This window comes from Aythya ferina (genome assembly GCF_964211825.1).
Source record: "Aythya ferina genome assembly, chromosome: 14".
Classification (NCBI taxonomy): Eukaryota; Metazoa; Chordata; class Aves; order Anseriformes; family Anatidae; genus Aythya; species Aythya ferina.
In genome coordinates this window covers 18,599,391-18,620,977 of record NC_140312.1, presented here as the reverse complement: position 1 = coordinate 18,620,977, position 21,587 = coordinate 18,599,391, and the positions used below count along the sequence as shown (strand labels likewise).

The 21,587-nt window shown below is 35.2% G+C and overlaps 1 protein-coding gene across 8 annotated transcripts in view; it reads right to left on the bottom strand.

Moving 5' to 3' along the window:
• GABRB2 (gamma-aminobutyric acid type A receptor subunit beta2) overlaps positions 1-21,587 on the bottom strand; it is a 190,135-nt gene that overhangs the window by 28,546 nt on the left and 140,002 nt on the right. The window lies entirely within an intron of this gene.

Below are 21,587 nucleotides of genomic sequence, written 5' to 3'. Positions count from 1 at the left end.
CAGACAGACACGGGTAATTCTAAATATCATTTCAAATGGCAATTCCAGGTGTATATATACACACACACACACACACATATATATATATTTAATACTGATATATTCATGAAGCAAACCTTTAATAGGAAATTACAATTACACACATCCTATCTATGGATAGCAACTGCACATTCAACAGCTCAAGGTAGCAGCTGATCCCAAGGCTGAAGAAAACAGTGTGGCTTTACTGCAATTGCGACACCTGAGCCAAAACATCAGCAAGGGTAACCAAAATGTAGCCAGGCCACCAAGAGAGGTACAGAAGAGATGTACTTGTTTTGTGCAACCTGGTCAACATAGGAAAGAGGACAGTGAGAGGAACATGGTTAAGAGAGAAGCTCAGCATACAGTGTCTTATGACGTTTGCTCTGGACACAGTGTGGTTTATAACCTCATCTGTTATTTAATTTAATTTATTTTTTTTTGGATGAAAATGAAAAACTCTGGTTCAAACCCATTTAGATTCACTTGTAAAACAAGGCCACTCCTTCTTCCAAAAGATGCTTGAATGCAAGAAAAGACAATCACATTTAGTGTGGCACCCACAAAAAGCAACACTAACAGATTCAAAAGCCATCACACTCTGCATAGCTAAAACAAACAACAACATCAAAACAAACAAACAAAAAACCAACCAACCAAACAAACAAACAAATAAAAAGATAGGGAAAAAAAAACAGCATTAGTGTTCTCACAGTTGTAGAACATATGCATGAAATCTGAATCTGGGTTCTCCTAGCAGCTGTTGAGCTAACCTAAATACTCTATTGGTGTAGAAAACTGACCACTGGAGAACAGAAATAAATCTGCAACAAAAATAGGAAATAAGACCCTCTCAAATGTTTGCAACTTATTAAAGATTTTTGCTATTGAAAATTGAAAATATAAAGAAACAGTTATGAGCAAATAATGACTATTACCTTGTGGGAAACTCACAAAATTATATATACATGTATTTGAGTTTGATCTTGCCCACAGACAAAAAACAAAACAACACTGAATGACATTCAAGAGGGCTCAAATGTGATTTGATTCCAAGTAATAATGCAAGTAATATATATTTTGTGATAACCCAGAATTTATAAAAACTGGTACCATGCATCATTAATTTTTGATAAACCTAGTATAAACCAGGTGTACAGCAGTAGCAGAAAACTAGCAAGTTTGAAGATATGAACCACATAATACATGAAAACACTGAAACAACCATAAAAATCTATTCAACATACAGTATTAAAGTATAAGTTTTAAAGTATTTTGGTAGTCACGTTCTTACAGCATTTTGATGGCAATTCCAGTTTTGTGTGTGTGACTCCTATTTTTCATGATGCTAGTATCATGAAAACCTAAATAAGTTTGATGGCAGAAAAATGAAAACTAAATTCAGCAACCAGAGCCATCTTATTTATATGGGACAGATTTTGAACATATGGTTGACATCAAGAATTCAGGATGGAACCTGCTCTTCTTTCAGAATTGCTGATATTAACAGCAAAACTAATGATAATAGATTTTTTCATCTCTTTGTGAAATATGTTCTTTCTTAACCTTGCTTTTTATCAAAAAAAAAAAAAAAAAAAAAGACTGGCTCTGACTGACAACATAAACCAAAGAAAAGAAGAGACCCATATCTTCCAAATAAGCTTGTGTAGGGAGAAAAAGAAACAAGCAAACAAACAAACAAAAAACACACAATGAGAAACATGCTATGCCTTTTGATGTATTCAGATTCCTTAAGAAACAGAGTTTGAATTCACATCATCAAAGAGCTTACATTAATAGTTACCAGTTTGTTGCCAGTCATACTTTCTCTTTCGCGTTATCAAGAGGAGAAGCAAGGGAAAAACTTAACATAATTTGGACTAATAGCCTCACATAATATTCAGCTTCCCTCTTCTGTTTGGACATTGCCATCAAGTAAATCACCTAAATTCCTCTACACTGAATTTTTGTGAAATGAAGAACCTCATAGATGTCAATTTTTACATTTAATGCATATTACCTGTTCATAGTCTAAAACATGAGAGATCTGAAAAGGAGCCAAGATTAATGCTATCTGTCAGTGGGTCTAACCTCTGTAATCAAACGAACAGTAGCTTTGATTACACAATTGTACTGATGCTTCTTACATACTTTGTGATAAAACACACGTTCAAGCTTTCACTTTTAATCATCAGAACCTACCAGTTTTGATTTAGCTCACGTAGAAATTTACACCATAAAATTGTAGCCTGTTGACCACGAGTTGCAGTATCTAGAGATAAGAATAGTTTTAGCACAACTACTTCCGATGACTATGCAAGACATTCTTTGTTCAGCCAAGCCTCTTGTTAGAACTGTTCTATAGCATCAGTTAAACTATTTAAAAAAAAAAAAGTCAAATTTCAGATTTACCCAGGAGAATTTGTTCTCATGAGGAAATAATGTAATCTGCATAATTATTATTTTCTGAAACTGCATAATTACATGAGTGCCTCCCTTCCTATCTCTAATTTCTTCAGTTAACCTTGTTATTTTTCCTCAACAGACTAAATCCAGCAAAAGGTGGTTGAAGATGGAAGGATGGAAGAGTACAGTACTTTAAGTCTCTTCCCATACAAAATGTCCTGAAATACTGAGGCCCTTCTAAGTATTTAACATGTTAAGTAACAAGGAATTAGTTTCTTGAACCAATGAATCCAATCTGTGAAACATACAGCTTGAAAACCTTTAATAATAATAGTAACAACATATACAAAGCAAGTGATGCACAATACAGTTTCTCATCACCTGCTGACTGATGACCATCCCTTCCCTAAGTAGCAGCAGCCCCTCTGACCAGCCTCCCCAGTTTTACTCTCCCCTCATGATGCTGCATGGTACGGGATGTCCCTGTGGGCACCCTGGGTCCTGCCCTGTCCTGGTCCTGCCCCTTCCCAGCTCCTGGTGAACCCCCGGCCTCCTTGCTGGCAGGGCAGCATGAGGATCTAAAATGTCCTCAGCTCTGTGTGAGCACTGCTCTGCAACAGCTTAAACATCAGTAATGCAGAAAGTAAAGCATACTAAAAACAAAGTTCTGCAAGTATTTTTTGCAAGAATCTGATTTTAGTAAACAAACACACTACTATTTGATTTTGATTGCAAAAGAGCTACTGTTTTACCATATATTAAATTGTATGTAGCACTGCAACCAGGACAGAGAATCTGATTGATTGCTTTTTCCTAAATCATTTATATATCATCAGCAGCATGATTTACTTAACATTCAAAATGTTCAATTTCTCATTTCTGTCATGCATCACACATCGGCAGTCAACCAAATCAATACATTGCCCTGGAAATATGGCACCAATCCTGAGAGAAGCAAAGCATTCTCAACTCCCATTAACAGGGACAGGGTATTTATCATTGCCTGTACTTCAGTGCTTTATCATCTGTCACTCCTTGTAGAAGGAAAACAAACAACCAGAGGCATGAAGAATAAAAACCTCTTCATACAGAAAGTACAAAAAAAAATAATAAAAAATCAGTCTTTTTATCAGAAATCAAAATTTATAAGCTCTTTAAATGTAGACAACCTCAAATGAAAGCTGTAATATTACTAGCTGAGCATGAGATTATTTAGACACAAGAGTTATCAGAAACACCACACATTGTTAAAAAATGCCAATTTATCTAAATTGGATTGATTAGAGGGATTCATTGCCTCACAACGCTTTTGTTTGTACATGACAGCAGGTCTATATTATTGACATATATAGATACATGTACACTACTAATGAGCAGTGTGCACTCTGTATGGAAATTCAAGTAGTCCACATAGTAATGCTACTGTAGCACATGGAGACTAGAGATAAGATATTTGTTGATTTTAGGGAAAAAAAAACAATGACAAACATGAAAAACAGTGTAAATACAGCCAAAATGTAGAGAGGATTCCAAGGCTGTGAATTAATGTAATTCTGTTCTGAACCATCGGAAAATTGTCTGAGCAGGTTTAGAATATCATTGGGGAATGGAAGCTTTCATTCTGCATCACGTCCAAACTAAGGAAAACCACTTCAGCATTAACAATAAGCCAAAAGGATGCTGTTGGGAGCTATCTTAATCCTAACTCTGTTCAAGTTCATCAGAGAAAATGTCCAAGTGTCCCTCTAGTTAGATCTTCTATTATTGTTCTAGGCATGATTTATCAGCACTGAAGCATGATGTAGGACTACTTGGCCACTCCAATGAGATTTTTGCCCAGCAGGTCTAGAGGTTTGGTAAAAGCTGACATTGCACAATCTTTCTGATAACCTAGCATATTTGACTTTTGGTCAACACCACCAAACACGTAAAAACTAAGCAGCAGGATCTGAAAAGAAATACTATTATAAAGCAACCTTTTACAATAAGAACAGCACACGTGGAGAATAATACAGCTGTATTATAAACACCATTTTTTTGAAAAATGACAGCATCTTTACAATATACAAAAATCTATGGACTCATAGGCCATCATTAAGCACATTAAGCAAATGGACAATAGTTCCGTTCAACTGTAATACTTTCACTGGATTTGTGCAGAGTTTTGTTAACTTATTCTCTAAGGGACTGAATAATTAAACAAGTACGGTATTAAAAACAAAAACAAAAACAACACTACAACTTTACAGTTCCTTTAAGAAGGTCTGTGTTATTTTTTTCACATAACAAGCACACAACAATTGGATAAACTGATTGAGCATACTGGGGGCAAAATCACCCAAGAAAAAAAGTTAGTCATAGCTGTTTTAAATGAAGTGAAAGGAAGACACAAATCTCCAAGGCAATAAATACCATGATTTCTGGTCCTACACTATTTTCTTGCCCTCCTTCTTCTGTTGATGGTACATTTCCTCAACTGAAGCAATTTGAAGGCATTCCACTATCTTGAACCTAGTCAGCCTTAATTTGCTTAGTCTTCACTTCTCAAGTATCCTACGCTATGCATGAATATAACTGAGGAAAAAAATTGACAGAATCTACCTCATACATTTGAGGAAATACCTTTGTCATTAACAGAAGGACATACTTGCAAAATAACTAAAAATTGAATAGATTTCGCATGGGTAATCTCTTCAACTGAATTCAAAGAACCACATATGAAGTCTCATGTGTTTTTAAATGACACACGTGTAACTGAAGATTCAATTTGTACTTTTGAATTACATTAACAAAGTACTGTTATCTTTTGGCACAATATTTAGGATCCGGGTTGGGTGTGGAGGGAACATCTTTTTTGATTTTGATGCAAATATATACTCAATTTCTCAGTTGTATCTCAAAGAAATAGTTTAGAAGGTTGATGAAAACCTGAGCTTTATGGACAAAACTCAAGATTGCTTCTATGTTCAAAAACAACTATTAGTAATCGCCTTCTGTACCTGACTAGGAGGCTATGTTTTCAGGAAGAAGACTCTGGTAATAAAATGTGCATCCACACTGGGTGGTTAAAAATAATAAATATTCCCCTCCTACCCCTTACTATGCACACAGATCAAATGAGAAAAACAAATACCTACATTTACACCAATGCCATCATTACAACCTGTATTCATCCTCATATTTGTTCTGATATCTACATTTTTACTTTGACTGGCCACATTCATTTCAAATATATGCTTTGAAAAATCTGTGTACAAAAATTGTATATGTTCCAGAAGTGATGAAAGGGTTCAGACATTGAATATTGTTTTCTAAGAGGTAAATAAATCTCCAAATTTTCTGATTTAAGAGAAGTCATCAGTGAAATACTGTGTAAGTTGGAATTTTCCAATCAAGAAATCTGATTTGAGATTTAGCCTTTTCAAAACTGAAAATAAAAAGCCGAGTATATCAAAACAAATGAAACAGTAAAGCATCATCTATATAAGCTCATTTTAAATACCTTACAACATTTGGTTTTGATATCCAAGTTCCCCACAACCCATTATCAGCCTACAATTTGAACACCAATGTACATTAAAAAGGAGAGAAAATTTGAACATCTGGCAACCTTAACATACTAGTTATAAAACTGCATTAATACTTCACTTTGCTTAATTATTTCATAGCTATACAAAAAAATCCAAGGCTGCAAGGAGAAAAATGTAATTTGTAGAAGAAAGCCCTGCTGTCTGGTGCCTGTGCCATTTGTTCAATTTATTCATTAAGATATATTAGCTTGCAGTGATGTGCAAGGCAATGTTCTTGAATATTATTCTACCCTTACATGCAGTTATTCAGTGCATCATAGTAACAAAAACTTTCTAAATAAAGATTTTGTTATGAAAGCATAGAATCATTGCTCCCTTTTTCAGACATTGAATATCTTAAAAACTTACTGATAACAGCTACACTTCATCAGAATTTTGGAAAAAAAAACAAACAACAAAACAAGCTGTATTTACACACACATAATTAAGGTTGGTTTGGAACACTTAATTGAGCTTGCAAAAATTAGTTTTCTTTTAGTAGTTTTCTTTTTAGTAGTTTATACACATAGATTTTGGAACTTTTTCTTAATATAGTTTACTGTCTGAATAAGTTCTCTGTCTTCTAAAAGCTTTTTCAAGGATTACATGTACCCTTACTGTGGACAACTATTTATACAGTACTGTGTGAATGAAGTTTATGGGAATGTTAATTATATACACTGATCTTGTTAGAACTGCATCAGTATTTCCTCAGAACTGCCAGAGACCTGGAACATTCCTACACGACCTTCACACAGGCTGGCTGGTATGGGAAATCACATTGCTGCCTTCTCAAAATATTTCAGTGGGAACTGTGCACCTCAAGGCTCAGAGGACTTTTCTGTAGGGAACTCTGTTGTGACACCTATATCAGAAAAGACAGCAAAGGTTGGTTGGCAGTATTGCAACTACTTTCCTAGGATACTGAAAGAGGTGAGAATAAATTATTTTGACACCCCAAGCCTCGAGGTTGTACATGCAGTATACAAAGAGAAGTTACTTGGTGGGTAACTAGATGCTAATGGTTGTGGATAGGTATGCACAAGGTATCAGGAAGTGGAATTGTTTTTAGAGGAGATGGGACAAGGCCAAAGGAGGAGAAAAATCTTCATCTCTATTCATTTAAGTGACACAGAAGCTGTAACCCCGAAGGGCCCCAAACTCTTTGTTCAGTGAATGACTTCTGTAAAATTCACAGCAGAAGCAATGTCCCTTCCTCTTGGTCACTGGAACTATTCACTTACTCCAGTCCATTTTAAAGTTTTGTCTTTTATGTGACACAAAACTGTGTGAAATCCTTCCCTACAAGTACTATCCTGCTTTATCTTGTATTCTCTGCCACTCTGTTGTTGACCTTGATGTTGCCAGGCACCACACCAAGATGATTTCTTCACTGCATTTCACATTTCAGGAGGGTAAGTTAACAAAATTGTATAAAAGTTAACATTCACTTCTCTTGTGAGTAGGAACTCCACACATAGCTTGAGGATGTACTTATTTCATGAAGTTGATGTGACTGAGAAAAGATAATGCCAAACTTTAAAGGAACTTTTCTCTGAAAGTATATTTTGACACACACTGTTGACTTTTATTCAGTTTTCCTCTAGTTCTAGTATCGTAACTGTGTCAATATGCAAATATGTATTACATAAGATTGCCTCTTGGGCTAGAAAAGCAGGATATCTGCATGTAAATGTTCATTAAACAGAATCCAGTACAATATTTTAACATACATAAAAGGAAATCAGCCTCAAATACAAAAGTTAAAGCACTACATCTTTATGCTGAAAGCCCCATGTGGACTGCACCTCTCCCATGCCTTTGAAATAAATGCCCTTCATCAAAAAACCCAAAGTCATTTACTAAAAGAAAAACACATGAATAATACAATAATGTATAATACACAACGCAGCAATGGAAAATGCTATTATTAGTACTTTATAGTCACTACTTCTTCTGAAACTCAGAACTGCACAACTTTATTCTTGAAGGAATTATGACTCAAATTCTGTCCTGAAACAAACTAAAATATCAAGCAACTTGACATTTTCACATGAGAGTTCACAGTATTCCATAACTGTGCTTAAGTGTTTCCTATTTAAACTGTCCTCCTTTAAACTCCCTTTGCAGTGACATTCCTAGCATATTCTTTCAACCCAAGGCTTATTTGCATCACATTTTAGTACCTATGTTTATATTCTTATTTCCCAACTTCATCCTTCCTTTAAAAAGTGTTATGCTGCATGTATCATGTGTCATTCATTCACTGAAGTTATTTTATGCAGGAAGCGTGGTGCTTCTGCACAGGAGCAAGAAGCTGCAGGTACAGTGAGCTCTGTTACCACACGAAAGCTGTTCCCCCCCCCGACCAGCATTCTGGGTCTCCAGGAGGCTGTCATAGCTCAGGAGCAGATCAGTGCTGCAGGTATCTAACAGTCACTTTGTCAACATGTTTATTAAGCCACTGTCATATATGCAGTGTTGCCAACTTTGCATAATATTTGAATTACTGTTGCAGTCTGTTTATATTATAATTACTTATACGCTATAGTATTTATTATGATAGTTTTATTATTATTATGATAGTTTTTTTATTATTGTGATAGTTTTTATTACTGCTGTTGTACAAGGTAACTATTTGTCCACAGCTAGGAATGAAAGGCTTCTTACATAGCTAAGTATAAATGGGAACATGCAACATGCATCTCATGGAGGTTTTATCATGTAACTTTGTCACAAGTTAGAAGTGGGAATGCTAAAGAACTGAACTGCCCCAAAGTGGCTTTTAACAGACATATTGACTTGAAACATCTTGTGGAACTGTTAGACAAATTGAAAGGCTGCAAATCCAATGTTTTCCTGGGTACAAGGTCTATCATTACACCCAGCTAGCATGTAAAGTGCTGAAATGGCTAAGAACACTACATACTCAGCACCAAGCACTCATAGAAAAACAGACTAAAACTAATTATTGCTTTACAAAGTACTAAATATTACTGAAACAAAAAGTGCATGTTGAGTGCTATGCCTAATAGTCCAAGGTGAAGAAATAGGATATTTTTTCTTTAAGGAAGTGAAAACCAATTAATGTCTGCAAATTCATACCAATGCAGTACTATTTAAAAACTGTTGGTGAAGATGCATTTAAAAACCAAATGAAAAGGGCTAAAGAAAAACAGCCCTTACTGGAGAGCCTAGTGGGTTAGACTCTTCATGTTGTTTGGCAATTAACTACAGTATATTATATAGTAACAAATGCCATAAACATAAATGCATGTTAACAAAAAGGAGGTTTCCCTCCTCTTCATTCTCCACTCCTCCCCTTAAACAAAAACAATAAAGCACTTGTACAGCTCTTGTCACAAGCATACCAAATACCAGCAGCCCAGCAGCACAGGCAAAGCTCATATAGCAGCTTTCTGAGAGGATGCACCACCAAGCTTTAAGCTACACACAACCACTGCACAGCCTCAAACACATCCAAAATTCCTCCTGCAGCCTTACTATACATACATATACATATAGTGGAAGGCACCACTTAAAACCTTTCAACATCAAAAATGTTATTAGAGAATGGAGATAACATCTATATAACACTTCGCATAAATGAGGAAAATGGCCTAACAACATTTAATAATGTCTGTGTGGTTATATAATGACAAGTTTCCTTCCAAGGCTTGTTTGTCTATTTTGGACGAAATTGTATACATAGGAAGCAGCACAGCTAAATTAAAATAAAAATCTATGGTGCACTGATCAAACTGCTGTCATATTCCCTAAACTAAATATATTCATGACCTTGTTCATTATAGCTACTTGATGCATCATTAAATAAGGAAAATGACACCATACTCTTAACATTTTCTGTTTGATCATCAGCACACTTAGAATGTGGTCAATAGCTGAAGACATGGAATTAACATAATACCAACATTTAAAGAACATATTGGCAAACTAGCAAGCAATCCACTGAAAACAACAGAATATGGGGAAAAATGGAATGGAGTTCTTTTCTGAATGTATACATTAAAAATGCTGAAAGTATTTTTAAACATAGAGATTTTGAAATATTTTCCTCTCTAATAGGATACATGGTATAATGCATAAAACCATGCATATAAAAACATACACGGTGGCAGATAATCTCTACATAATTTGAATATCAAGATCACATACAAACAGCAAATATCAGGGAAAACAAAAACAAAAACAAAACAAAACAAAACAAACAAACAAAAAACATCACCAGGCAGTCATATTTGTTGTATATGATAATGGCAAAATTCCTGAGAGCCTAAATCTGAACTGCATATTCAGGAATGATGCTCTCTGCAAAAAGTATTTTCACTTAGTTTGTTGAGAATAATCTTAAAAATACAATTGTACTATGAGCTTTGTCAGAAGTTTCATTACATCATTTTTGTTCTGCAAAGCTACCATATGCCAATACTTCAGAGTCATCGGTAATTCAGGAAGTGCAGTAAAATTGTTTCTAAGAAAAGAGATACAGTGGCAGATGATCAGATGGTGTTGACCACCAATAGAGTTGTGAGAGTTTACACCTTTTGAGGATCTGCCAATAAACTTTTTTCAGCCTGGAAAGAAGATCTGAAAGAATGCCACATTAATATTGAGTACCTGATTTTCAGTAGCTTTTGTTGTCATGACAACATTAAACAACATTAGAAACTGGACTGTATGAAAAACAGCATAATTGAAGGAAAATTAATGCCAGCTTACAAAGACTAAAAATATTTAAGCACTTAAATTACTGGAAGGCAAAATCAAATCAAATTATGAGAAGAAAAAAAAAATACTGCCACAAAGAAAAAAGAGGTCTTAAAACAGAAAATGAGTTAGAAACATGCATGGGAAAAATGCATGGGAAAATTTTGGTTACAAGCTGTCTGCCTTCACTTCAACTTTCGTAGACTACGAAGTGTCTGTGGCTCATATCTAAATTCAGTTCAAGTATATATTTAAGGTATGTTCAAATTCATGCATAGTGTGTTATGAAGTGCTAACTTGTGAATGGTCTAACACATAGTGAATAACAGATTTTAGTAACATACTTCCAAACCATGTCTTCCTTTTGAGAACAAGTAGTGTTTCAGCTTAGCTCATTTTATAGTTTGTCTTTATACTACATACTGTTTTTAAATCAGTTCTCAGCATGGATAGAAGTTTTTTTCTTTGCTTCTTTTTAAAGAAAGGGACAATTTACAGTTCTACCTGAACATTCCCATTAGACAATTCTCCAACAGAACTTTTAGCTGAATAAAGTCATTTGGGAAGACTGGGGGAACCAAGAAATAGTTTTGTCTGATGAGGATTTCACGAATTGTAGCTATCAGCAATAGTAAATTTTAAATCATTTCACTAGTGATAAAATATTTTCTCACTTTGTATTTGGGGATAAGGAATATGTCACCTACCAATTAAAGGCAGCGATTTAACAGCACAAAGTACCATCACACAGCAATTTATGACATACAGTGAGGAATACAAAATCAAATTAAAATTTCAGGGGGAATTTAGCAGGGCAGAATTTAATTAGCAAAGATAAAATTTTGCCATGAGACTGTGGCTAACACCTGTTCTGAAGGGTAAAGTGACATGGAATATGCAATAACAAATGTGTGGGTCGTAATTCATGTTCTGTTGGCTACACAGCTCCTCTAGTCTCATTTAGATCCTTGTTTCTCTCAGAATGAGAGAAGTACTGCTTCCTCAACTACCAGAGCTGCTTACAGAAGTCTGACTCATTCCAAAATTCTAATCCAACCCAAGCAATTCTGTTTGAGCACTGAAATATGCTTATTTTCTCATTTCTGCACACAGTTTAAAACCCACCAATTATCACCTTTCACCTACTTTGTATGTGAAGAGCTACAATGCCTTCTGTAAGCTGTTGTGAGTGGCCACAGGGATACAATGGTTGTGCCAACACCACATAGCAAAAGGACAAGGAGGACTTGCAAACTGTGTTGTGAGCCTTCTTCCCTTTGGAGGAAAAGAACTGGATACAGCTGCAATGTACCAACTCTGAAGATGGTTGAAAGTACCTTCTCAACAATGTATGCAAAACCAAGATGACTCAGTTTCATCCCGTTCTTGAAGTTAACTTGATCTCAGAGTTTTCTAAATCCCACTGTGAATCTTTTGCATGTCCAAACTAGCAGTGACCACACTGATTTACTTGACAGTATTGGAACACCTACAAAAATTAGCAATCTGTACTTCAGTAAGCATTCCCAACAGTTGAAAATTCAACAATAAACTAAAATCATAAACTCAATCACCATTTTCTGTTTTATTCTTTTAACTTTGGAGAAAGTTGGTATTCCTTTGATATGTATGCAAAACATCCACTGAAATGTACCTTTCATATCCAATTCTAGAAGTGCTATCTTGCGAAATTGCGATGGAAGTATTTTCTACATCTGGCAAGTTGCTACAGTAACCAACTTTGTGAATTAAAATCCAAATTCATTTTTACAAATTACTGCAGTTAATGTTTTTCTCTGGCTTCAGTGATTACTTAATTAGAATTAACAGTAAGAAACTGGACTACCTCGATGAAAAGATGAAGTCACTAAGCTATTCATTATATCCATCCGCATTATACTTATGAGTTAAAATCCTACGCTATTAATGAAGAAAGAAATAAATATTAGAAGCTCATCATTAAAGAACCCTACTGTTAGTAAATCCACATGTATCTGCAGTGTACAACAAATAAAACATCAAGATTAAAGCTTTGATAATTACATAAATAATGAGAGAGAAAATAATTTTGAAAACTGCACTTGAAAAAGCCTTGTCAGAGTCTCTAAGTAGAAATGCAAAGAGTGTTTCAAAAAATGTTCACTGTTGCCTCAAGGCTGTCCTTTCAACAAAGGACATTTGGAACACCATTACTTTAATTGTCATTTAGCATTTTGAATTCTATATTGAAAATACAAATTTTCATCATAAAATTGTGAGCTCTCTATTTCTTAAAATTACTTTTATTGAAAGAAAAGTAAAACCTTGCAATTTGAAGAAAAGAATGTGAACTACGTTTATGTATTACAGATTACTCAGATCAGCTGCTACAACTTAAGGTTTTAATTAAAAAAAAATATGTTACCAGTTCAGCTGCATGCTATGTACAGTTGAAAATGACATTGCCAAATTACTAAGCCGTCTTTTTTGAAAAGTGGAGAGGGAGAACATCTGGTACTAGATTAATCTGCCATTATAACTAACATGTCTCACTCCACAGAACAGCATGGTTGAAATTGAGGGCAACGATTCCACTGCGTATCATAAGTAGTAGGGCAGAAGTAGTTAATCCTTCAGCTCAGAGGTACAAAGTTACTTATGGTAGTGGAAATTCAGTAAGCATCTGTAGAAAAAAAAAGCTTTATAATTAATGTGCTGAGAAAGCCAGGCCCTTTTTACTGGCATCCACTGCAAGGACAAGAGGTGACCTCCAGAGGGCCCTTTCAACCTCAACCACTCCCTGATTCTTCAGAAACTTGAGCCACTTTATGTTTTAGCAAACAAGAGGATTCTGAAGAAGTCAAAAACTATCTGACTGCGACTTGTATAGATTTATGCAAAATGTATTATGGCCTGACATTTTAATGAGAATAGGTGGACAGGACATTACAGAGGAGTAGGACTGACTATAGAAAAGCCTCTTTGTGGCAAATCTCTGCCCTACTGTCTACAGACTGATACTGATGTTCTTCTTCCTCTCTCCCCAGCTGAAGCATTAATGAAAATACAGAACTGCACATTTTTCACATTGATACAAATATAGCTGATTGCAGCTACAACATAGTAGCTAAATGGGTCTGTGCCAATCAAGGAAAATGTGAGGAAGCATTCTTAATGTTACAGCCGCTGTAGCCCAGCTGCTAAGATGTATTTCCTTTCTAGAATACATACTTATCAGTATTCCTGGCAACTGGTATCAATGCAATGGTTAAGAATTCAGAGCTAACATTTCTTAACTGTTTTTCCTGGTGGCATAAATAGAGAGAACTAAAGCAGTAGGTTGTTGCAGAGTGGAAAAAAAAAAAAAAAACAAAAAAAAAACACAACATGAACATGTAGGCAATGAAGGAGGAAACGTCTAGAGTAATGTATCTAATCTGGCTGGAATACAAACAATTACTGGTATAGATGAGAGAAAACAAGCATATTCATGCAAAACCATCAAAATGATAGAAATGTCTGGGTCATTTCTGTAGTGCATTCATTATATACATACAGCTTTAACAAATCCTGTTTACTTTGTAAACATGTTTTAGAAGCAAAGTTGCTTTTACACTGGCAAGAAAATTTTCAGGGCATGATATGTGCTGTGCAAATGCTACCTGTTTTTGCACTGTGGGGTTTCCTTCCCACTTCTCGCCAAGAGCATTTGGTTACCCTAGCTCAGCTCTCACTCAGCAAGTGACATTAATTATCCACTGTAAAACAGCTGTGATCTGTTTATTAAAAAACAATGACTTAATTCCTGTGTATGCACCTAGAATCAATTACAACATGCACCTATAAAATCAGATATTTAAACTGATTCTAAATCACTGCAACATGTAAGAATTGATATAAAAAAATAAATAATAATTAAAAAAAAAAAAAAAAACCACTAAAATTTGACTTAAGCTTTCTTATAGGGAGTTCCACTTCTACAAGCTTGATTTCTAAGGAGCTTCTTAAAAAAAATTATGCTGGCTGCAGTGGTATCTCAAAATGATCTTTGTTTGCTGTGATCTTAGAAGCATAGCCCTTAGCTTAATGTCTCCTGCCATAAAACCTTTGCACTTCCACAGCTCACCATTAGCATTCCAGAACAGCAGTCAGAGGAAAGCATATCTTCCATCTAAAATATACAAGCATTGAAGGAAGAAAGAGTGATGCGCTGTTAGGTTTTGAGTTAAAACATGGACCCAGGACTGGCAGTCCTTTCTATTCTAAAAAGCTCCTCTCTGGACTTATTTTCCATTTGTCTTTTGCAGATGGTCTCTTTTGCAAATTGCCTTTTATAGTCCGTGCTTGCTCTAAGTCTGTCTGACAAAAGATACAATGATCGAAGCATTACAGCATAGGCTTGAAATTCCACTTTCCATTAGTCTCATCTCCCAATACAGAAGATACCACTGAGGGAATACGCCATCCTGAGGACTCCTGGGATCAGTCGATGGGCTGAGCCTCTCCTCCTCCACTGGGATGCCTTTGTGTGAGATCTGAACACTTGGTTATACTGTGGAAACTGTGGAAACTTAGAAATCTCTATAGAGTCTTTGTGCCTTTTAACGGGTTAATTTCCAGGCTGAGCACTTGTGTACATGTATTTCATGCATGCTGGCTCACTTTTGCAGACAATAACTATCACCTGCAATCCAAAGAACCTGTGTACCTGTTGCTGTAATAAATTGCACTTGATTGCATTGTTCCTAGTTGTGACAGTTCTCATTAAATGTGACTTGAGTAAGGGTATACATTATTGTGGTTGTGATAGTTCAGTACCCTGAATCCGACTGGACCCATAACTGTTAATCAGCTACACCCCTTAATGTGACAGAGACATTGGCAACTAGGAGATATTGCAGGTACCATGAAATAACACACATTCCTGGTGTTTACGCTGGGACGCACAATCACATAAAGTCATTCATAAATTTTTCACTGTCTAATAACTGAAGCATATCTATTAATCGACACATATATATAACCAAACAGAAGCACATATATGGTTTTAAATGAGAAATAACTGCAAGAGGAAAGGTAAGAGCATGGATATGCTACAACATTTTTCTCATCTAAGTTCCCATCTGGTTCATCTTCCCTTCATAGTAATAAATTACACATTTCTTGCATGCTTGCTTTGTTGAAGTTGGCTAAATTTGACAGAACCTTACAGTGAACTTTTTATGTTTTTTAATGCATGTAACAACAATAGCAAAAAGATAAAACAATCCGACAGAAGTTCTCTTTGGCTGGTCAATAGTTTAAATATCTAATTAGTTGTAATAAATGTTTCTACAAAGACAAAAGAACATTTCAAGTCACTTAAATACACAGATCACTCACCTTGATTGAGATGCAAGGCACCACTTTATAATCAAACCTGTAAATAGAACCATTCCATCTCCTCCATTGATTTTTGTACATTAACTTTTGAAACTAACTAGATTTCTGTGTTAGTATACATACCATTCACCTAGTACTTGGAATAGGCAACTGATGCTTTAGAAGAAACAAAAATGCTACTTCATGTTGATTTATATACATATGTGCACATATATACACAGTCTTTGCAAATCTTTAACAGAAATCAATTTCAAAGCTTTTAACATGTATACAGCTTTTCCCCCACTAAGCAGTTATAAATTTCTCATTTTCTTAAGACCTATAATGAACTGCAGGAATACATTAAAGAATTTGCAATCCCTAAGGAATCAACAGTTTCCCAGACTCACTTACACCAGTATCTTAATGATGTGCTTGAAAAAAAAAAAAATCACAAAATTAATACAAAAATACACTAATTCCCACTGCTTATTTTCTGTCTAGGAATAACACCTCTAAGCTGGATCAATTATTACTGAAAACTGGAGAAGTCCCACCTCATTGGCATTTAGACAGGTTTGATCAATGTGCTGAGAGGTAGCTAGAGACTTTACCATGTTATTTTGTCATGTAATACTGTTCCTTCCTCCTCCTAATAATGAATTCCCTTAATAGGAAAAGGTTTACAACTGAAATGAGACAAAGCAGCTGTAAGAAAACCGAAGAATATACTTTTACACATTACTTTGGATTTATCCATTTCATACTTATCAAAATACTAGATTTAAGCAATTAACAAAAAAAGTGGATTGATTCATGATGCAACTGTACTGATTAGTACTCTATTCCTTTTGGCTTCACCCTTGTGGTTTTTAATGCCTATGTCTTTCACACAGTGATGAAGCCAATTATATCCAATTTAGTTTTCTTCTGAAATCATGGCTAAGTATCTGTGATCTCAAGAAATATGCTTTGTGCATTCTGTATCGTTTTTATATTGTGCACAATAATAAAGCAGGTAATAGCATAATCTCATCATTTAAATTTGCAACCCAGCTTTGAACAGAAAGCCTTACATAGTATTTTCTCACAGCTAATTAAATTGAAAGTCATTTGCTTCATATGTTCAGTATGATTATTTGAAAGATAAGATTGTTTTCCTTGTATTTCAATAAACTTGCAGGCCTTAATTTAATAATACTGACTTTATCAGGATACTATAACAGATTGCTCTGTCTCATTGGATTGTCATACCATAGATTGTTGCTCAATATAACTAAAGAAACTCAGTCATCCTCTAATGGTTGTATCATACAAAAGAAATATTTACATGTGTCAGGCCTAATCCCTAGAAAAGTACACTATAGCATCCATTTCCACACATATATATCCCTTGAGTTTAAGAAAAATTGTATTTAAGGAGGAGGGAAAATTGTCAAAGGCATATACATTCCACATTATTACAAATTAAGTGATCTCATATCCCCACATTGATTTCAGTGGAAGTTGGATCTATATAACACTTTCAGATTGAATGCCCTGATCACACTCCACTGTTGAACATTCTTCTGTAAAATTCACTGCCTTTTTCAGAAGAAAATGGAATTTTCTCAATGGAAGGAACATTGTGATTTTTGCCTTCTTCTAGAGAAGAAGAAGGCAACTAACTAGGAGCATCCAGCTTCTGGCTTCATCCCCTGACCTCTACATCTTCAGTCCTGAATTGTCCTGAACTTTCACCCTTCCTGTTAGGGTTTACACTACATGAGAAGCGGGAAAAGAAAACAACTGAAAACCCAAAGTGCCAACAAACAGCACTCAAACCCATCCTACAAACCAGATGAAAACACTGGCTGGTAGCAAAGATGACAAAATAATTGTGGCATCCCAAAGATCATGACCTTGTTGCTCAAGTTTTGTTGAAAGCTCTGACCTGAGCATTCTCATAGAACCATTTTAGAAACAATTCAGATCTTCACATTTCCTTCACATTCTGTTGCTGTTAATAATATATGCGCATCGCGGCTTATTCTTCTCTCTCTCATTCTTCTCTCTCTCTTTTTTTTTTAAGTTGAGCAAAGGAGTGTCTGTTTCCTGTGACAAACATTTATTCTCATGTTTGATACTCCACAGTTTTAAAAGCAAAGATTAAAAAAATGCCCTTGTTGAAGATAGGTTATGGCACATAAGCAACTTTTTTTCTCTGCGCTGCACTTACATTCTTATGTGCCAATGTCCTCAATATTTGAAGTGCGTAGTTTTAGCCTATCTCAACTTCCTCTACAGTCAAAAATAAAATGCAACACGAACCATTTCAAATAGAGGGAAGCTGGTCTGGGTGTTCTGGGTGTTTCTGAAAATTACATACACCATCTCTTAACTACCAAAATTCCAAGAATTTTTGTATTCCATAAAAAAAAAAAAAAGGAGATGTATACAGGCAAAGAAAAAGAATGCAGAAAAATATCAGAAATTCACACATATGTTACATAAATGCAATCAGGTGAAGTGCGTTTTATCCCTTGGATTTCAAAATACCTGCTCTATTTTTCCTATCTTGTTAATACTGTAAACCTCTTGATTATCTGAAATAATTTACTTCCCTTGAAAATACATAGATACATAATACTGAATTAATCTTTTTCTAACATCATGTATGAGTCCTGATATGGTATGTAACTCATGTTTTGCTTTTTTGTTTGTTTGTAAACCAGAGGTATCAAAAACATAATAAGATGTTAATTGTGTTTAAGCAGGACAGACCACATGTAACCTTCAGGAACAGACAAATCAGATTATAATACTCTCATATATACCATCTAATGTATAAATTTCTGCTTGGAATCTGTAAGAAAAGCAAGAAACGATCACTGGAAAATTCATGTGTAACAGACTAATGTATTATCTTATTTTGTGGTTTACACTAATGGGGCTAATCTGTATATGGTGTGTTTTCTCCTGAGGAATCATTAGATGCCTGAATCATAAAACATTATGTAGAATAAAAGAAAAAGGTTTAGAGAAAACAGCTTTATTTAAAGAGGTGAATAGATGTAAAGGGTATAATGCTGATAGCAATTATTGCTGATAACCTGAAAATACAATGGGCTATTCAGTTGTTACTTTACTATATTACCATCCTCTGTTTGAAACTATGTGATATTTTATCCCTATTACTATTAGCAGCCTTTTCTTAATATTCTGTATAATAACAACTAAATTATTCTAGATTACAACAGCTTCAGTTTTTATAGTTGTTTGTGGGTTTGTTAGCCAGAGAAGCATTTATATATTTAATAGAATATATATTTTATATAATAAATAAATAAAAATAAATAAAGTAAGCACAAACAGAAATATGCCACTATATGTCACAGAAGTGACAAAACTAGTAATAAACATAGAATCGGAATTCAAGTCCGTTCCCCAGTCTGGTGCTACCTCAACTCTGATGCTCACCCTTATTGAGACACAAATCTCCTAAATGAGTTCTCTTCAAACAACACAAGATTTTATCAGTCTAGCAAAGAAAATTAGTGACCTGATCTATAAAAAGAAATGCACTTTCTCTTACACCTTACAGAAACACTCATCAAGTGGAAACCTTTTTCATCAGGTACAGTCTACAAGGACCAGTGTCAGTGTGCATTACTCTAAAGTGGGTTACATACCTGAGGTATCTGACTTTTTTGCTCCTTTTCTTTATAACAACTGTACTTGTGTATCTATTAACATTTAGTCATTGATTTCTTCTCCAAAGTAACAAACAATTTAGGCAAAGCAATACTATTCATAATAGTATGGAATGATGTCACCTGGTTGGCTTTTAATTCATCCCAGTGATAGATATGAACCACACAGATGCAAGCTGTTTCTCTGCATGAGAAAAACAGACTTGAGCGATGGTCTGCGTATATAGCCCAGAAACTAAAAAATATCAAGGAGAATATGCACACAATATTACAGACATTTATATAGAGACATAACATAAGAAACTTTGCTTCTCTAGCCTGGGCAACCTATCATCCTAAAGATACCTTTGGAATTAACACATTTTCTTTGAGATAATCTAAATATACAAGTACTTTTAAAATTAGGTGTTTTTTGAATGAAAAACCTCCAAAAGAGTATTTGTTTCCTCTTAATATGGGTGTGATAACCCAGTTTCTGGGGGATATACAACTGTCACTTGACAATACAGGGAAGCCTAACAGAATATTTAGCTGACTTTCAGATGACTCCTTAGGTGAACTCTGCTCTAACTCCCAAGGCAAACTGCACTCCAAGGCTGTGTTGTTACCTTACTAAGCATCTAAAAGAGTTCTGCAGAATCACAAAGCAAAATGATGCTCTTCTGAAGAGGATAAAATTTCTTTTACTACTGATCTTATACTATAGAAACAAACAAGCAAACAAACAAACAAAAACACTAAAACACATAAAAATGTTATCTAGCTACAGACAATCCCTGTTCATGAAACAATGTTTAATTTGCCCATGAAACTATGCCATTTTTTATCTCCTGTAAACTGAGGACACTAATAGCCTTAAGACATACAAAGCTTCACAGATATGTGAGGTATGCCACTGGGAAATACCTGATCTATAAAAAATGAAAAGTACTAACACCCTCAAATATCCTAAACCCAAGAGTAGATCCTTGTTGTCCACCTTTTTTCCTGAATTTGCTGAGTTGTGTAATTGCATTGTTACAATTCTTAGTCAGGTAATCACATAATGTTTGTCCAACGTAACTCCCCCTAGCACACAAAAGTCAACAGTGACTTACAAACACGATTCTGTCAGATACAGTGGTTCAACAACTACAAATAATTGTGCACATGCATATCTTGTTGCAACCTTGTCCTTTTATATGAAATAATTCACAAAACTGGGCACTGATTAATACTATCATTAGTTAAGGAAAAAAAAAAAAAAAGAAAAGTAAGAATACATGAAAAGTATAATGTTCAGGTGCAGATATCTTCTTCCTGGATATCCAGAAATATCTCACAGAACAATATGTATGCAGTCATAACTTTCATCCTTATATAAAAGGAATTATTCTTCAACAGGTATTTATCAGATATGACTTGCTCAGTCTGTCTGTAATGTATTCAAAATAATTATTAGATCTAAAAGCCAAGCTTTAAGAAGTGGCTACAATATGTCCATTTGGACAGCTACAGATGTGGTGAGAATTAAGACTGCCTGATGATTTCTGAAGATCCGAGGCCTTCTAGTTCCTGGCCCTAACAGCATGAGGCTGACAACTTTCCATCCAAGGCACCAACACTTCCTGGGTGCTCAGGAGAGCAGACTGCAGCGAAATGGCTAGGGGGATGTGACAGCAAGCACCAAGGCAGATGTGCCACCCCTCTGCCATGCCTCCCAGCTGGTTGCTCAGAAGACCTGTTGGGAAAAGCCTCCTCACTGACACATGCAAATGCTGCCTTGCTGAGACAGCAACCGCAGCAAAAATCCTCAGTTACAACATTTAGCCCAGGTTTACCTTCTGGGAAA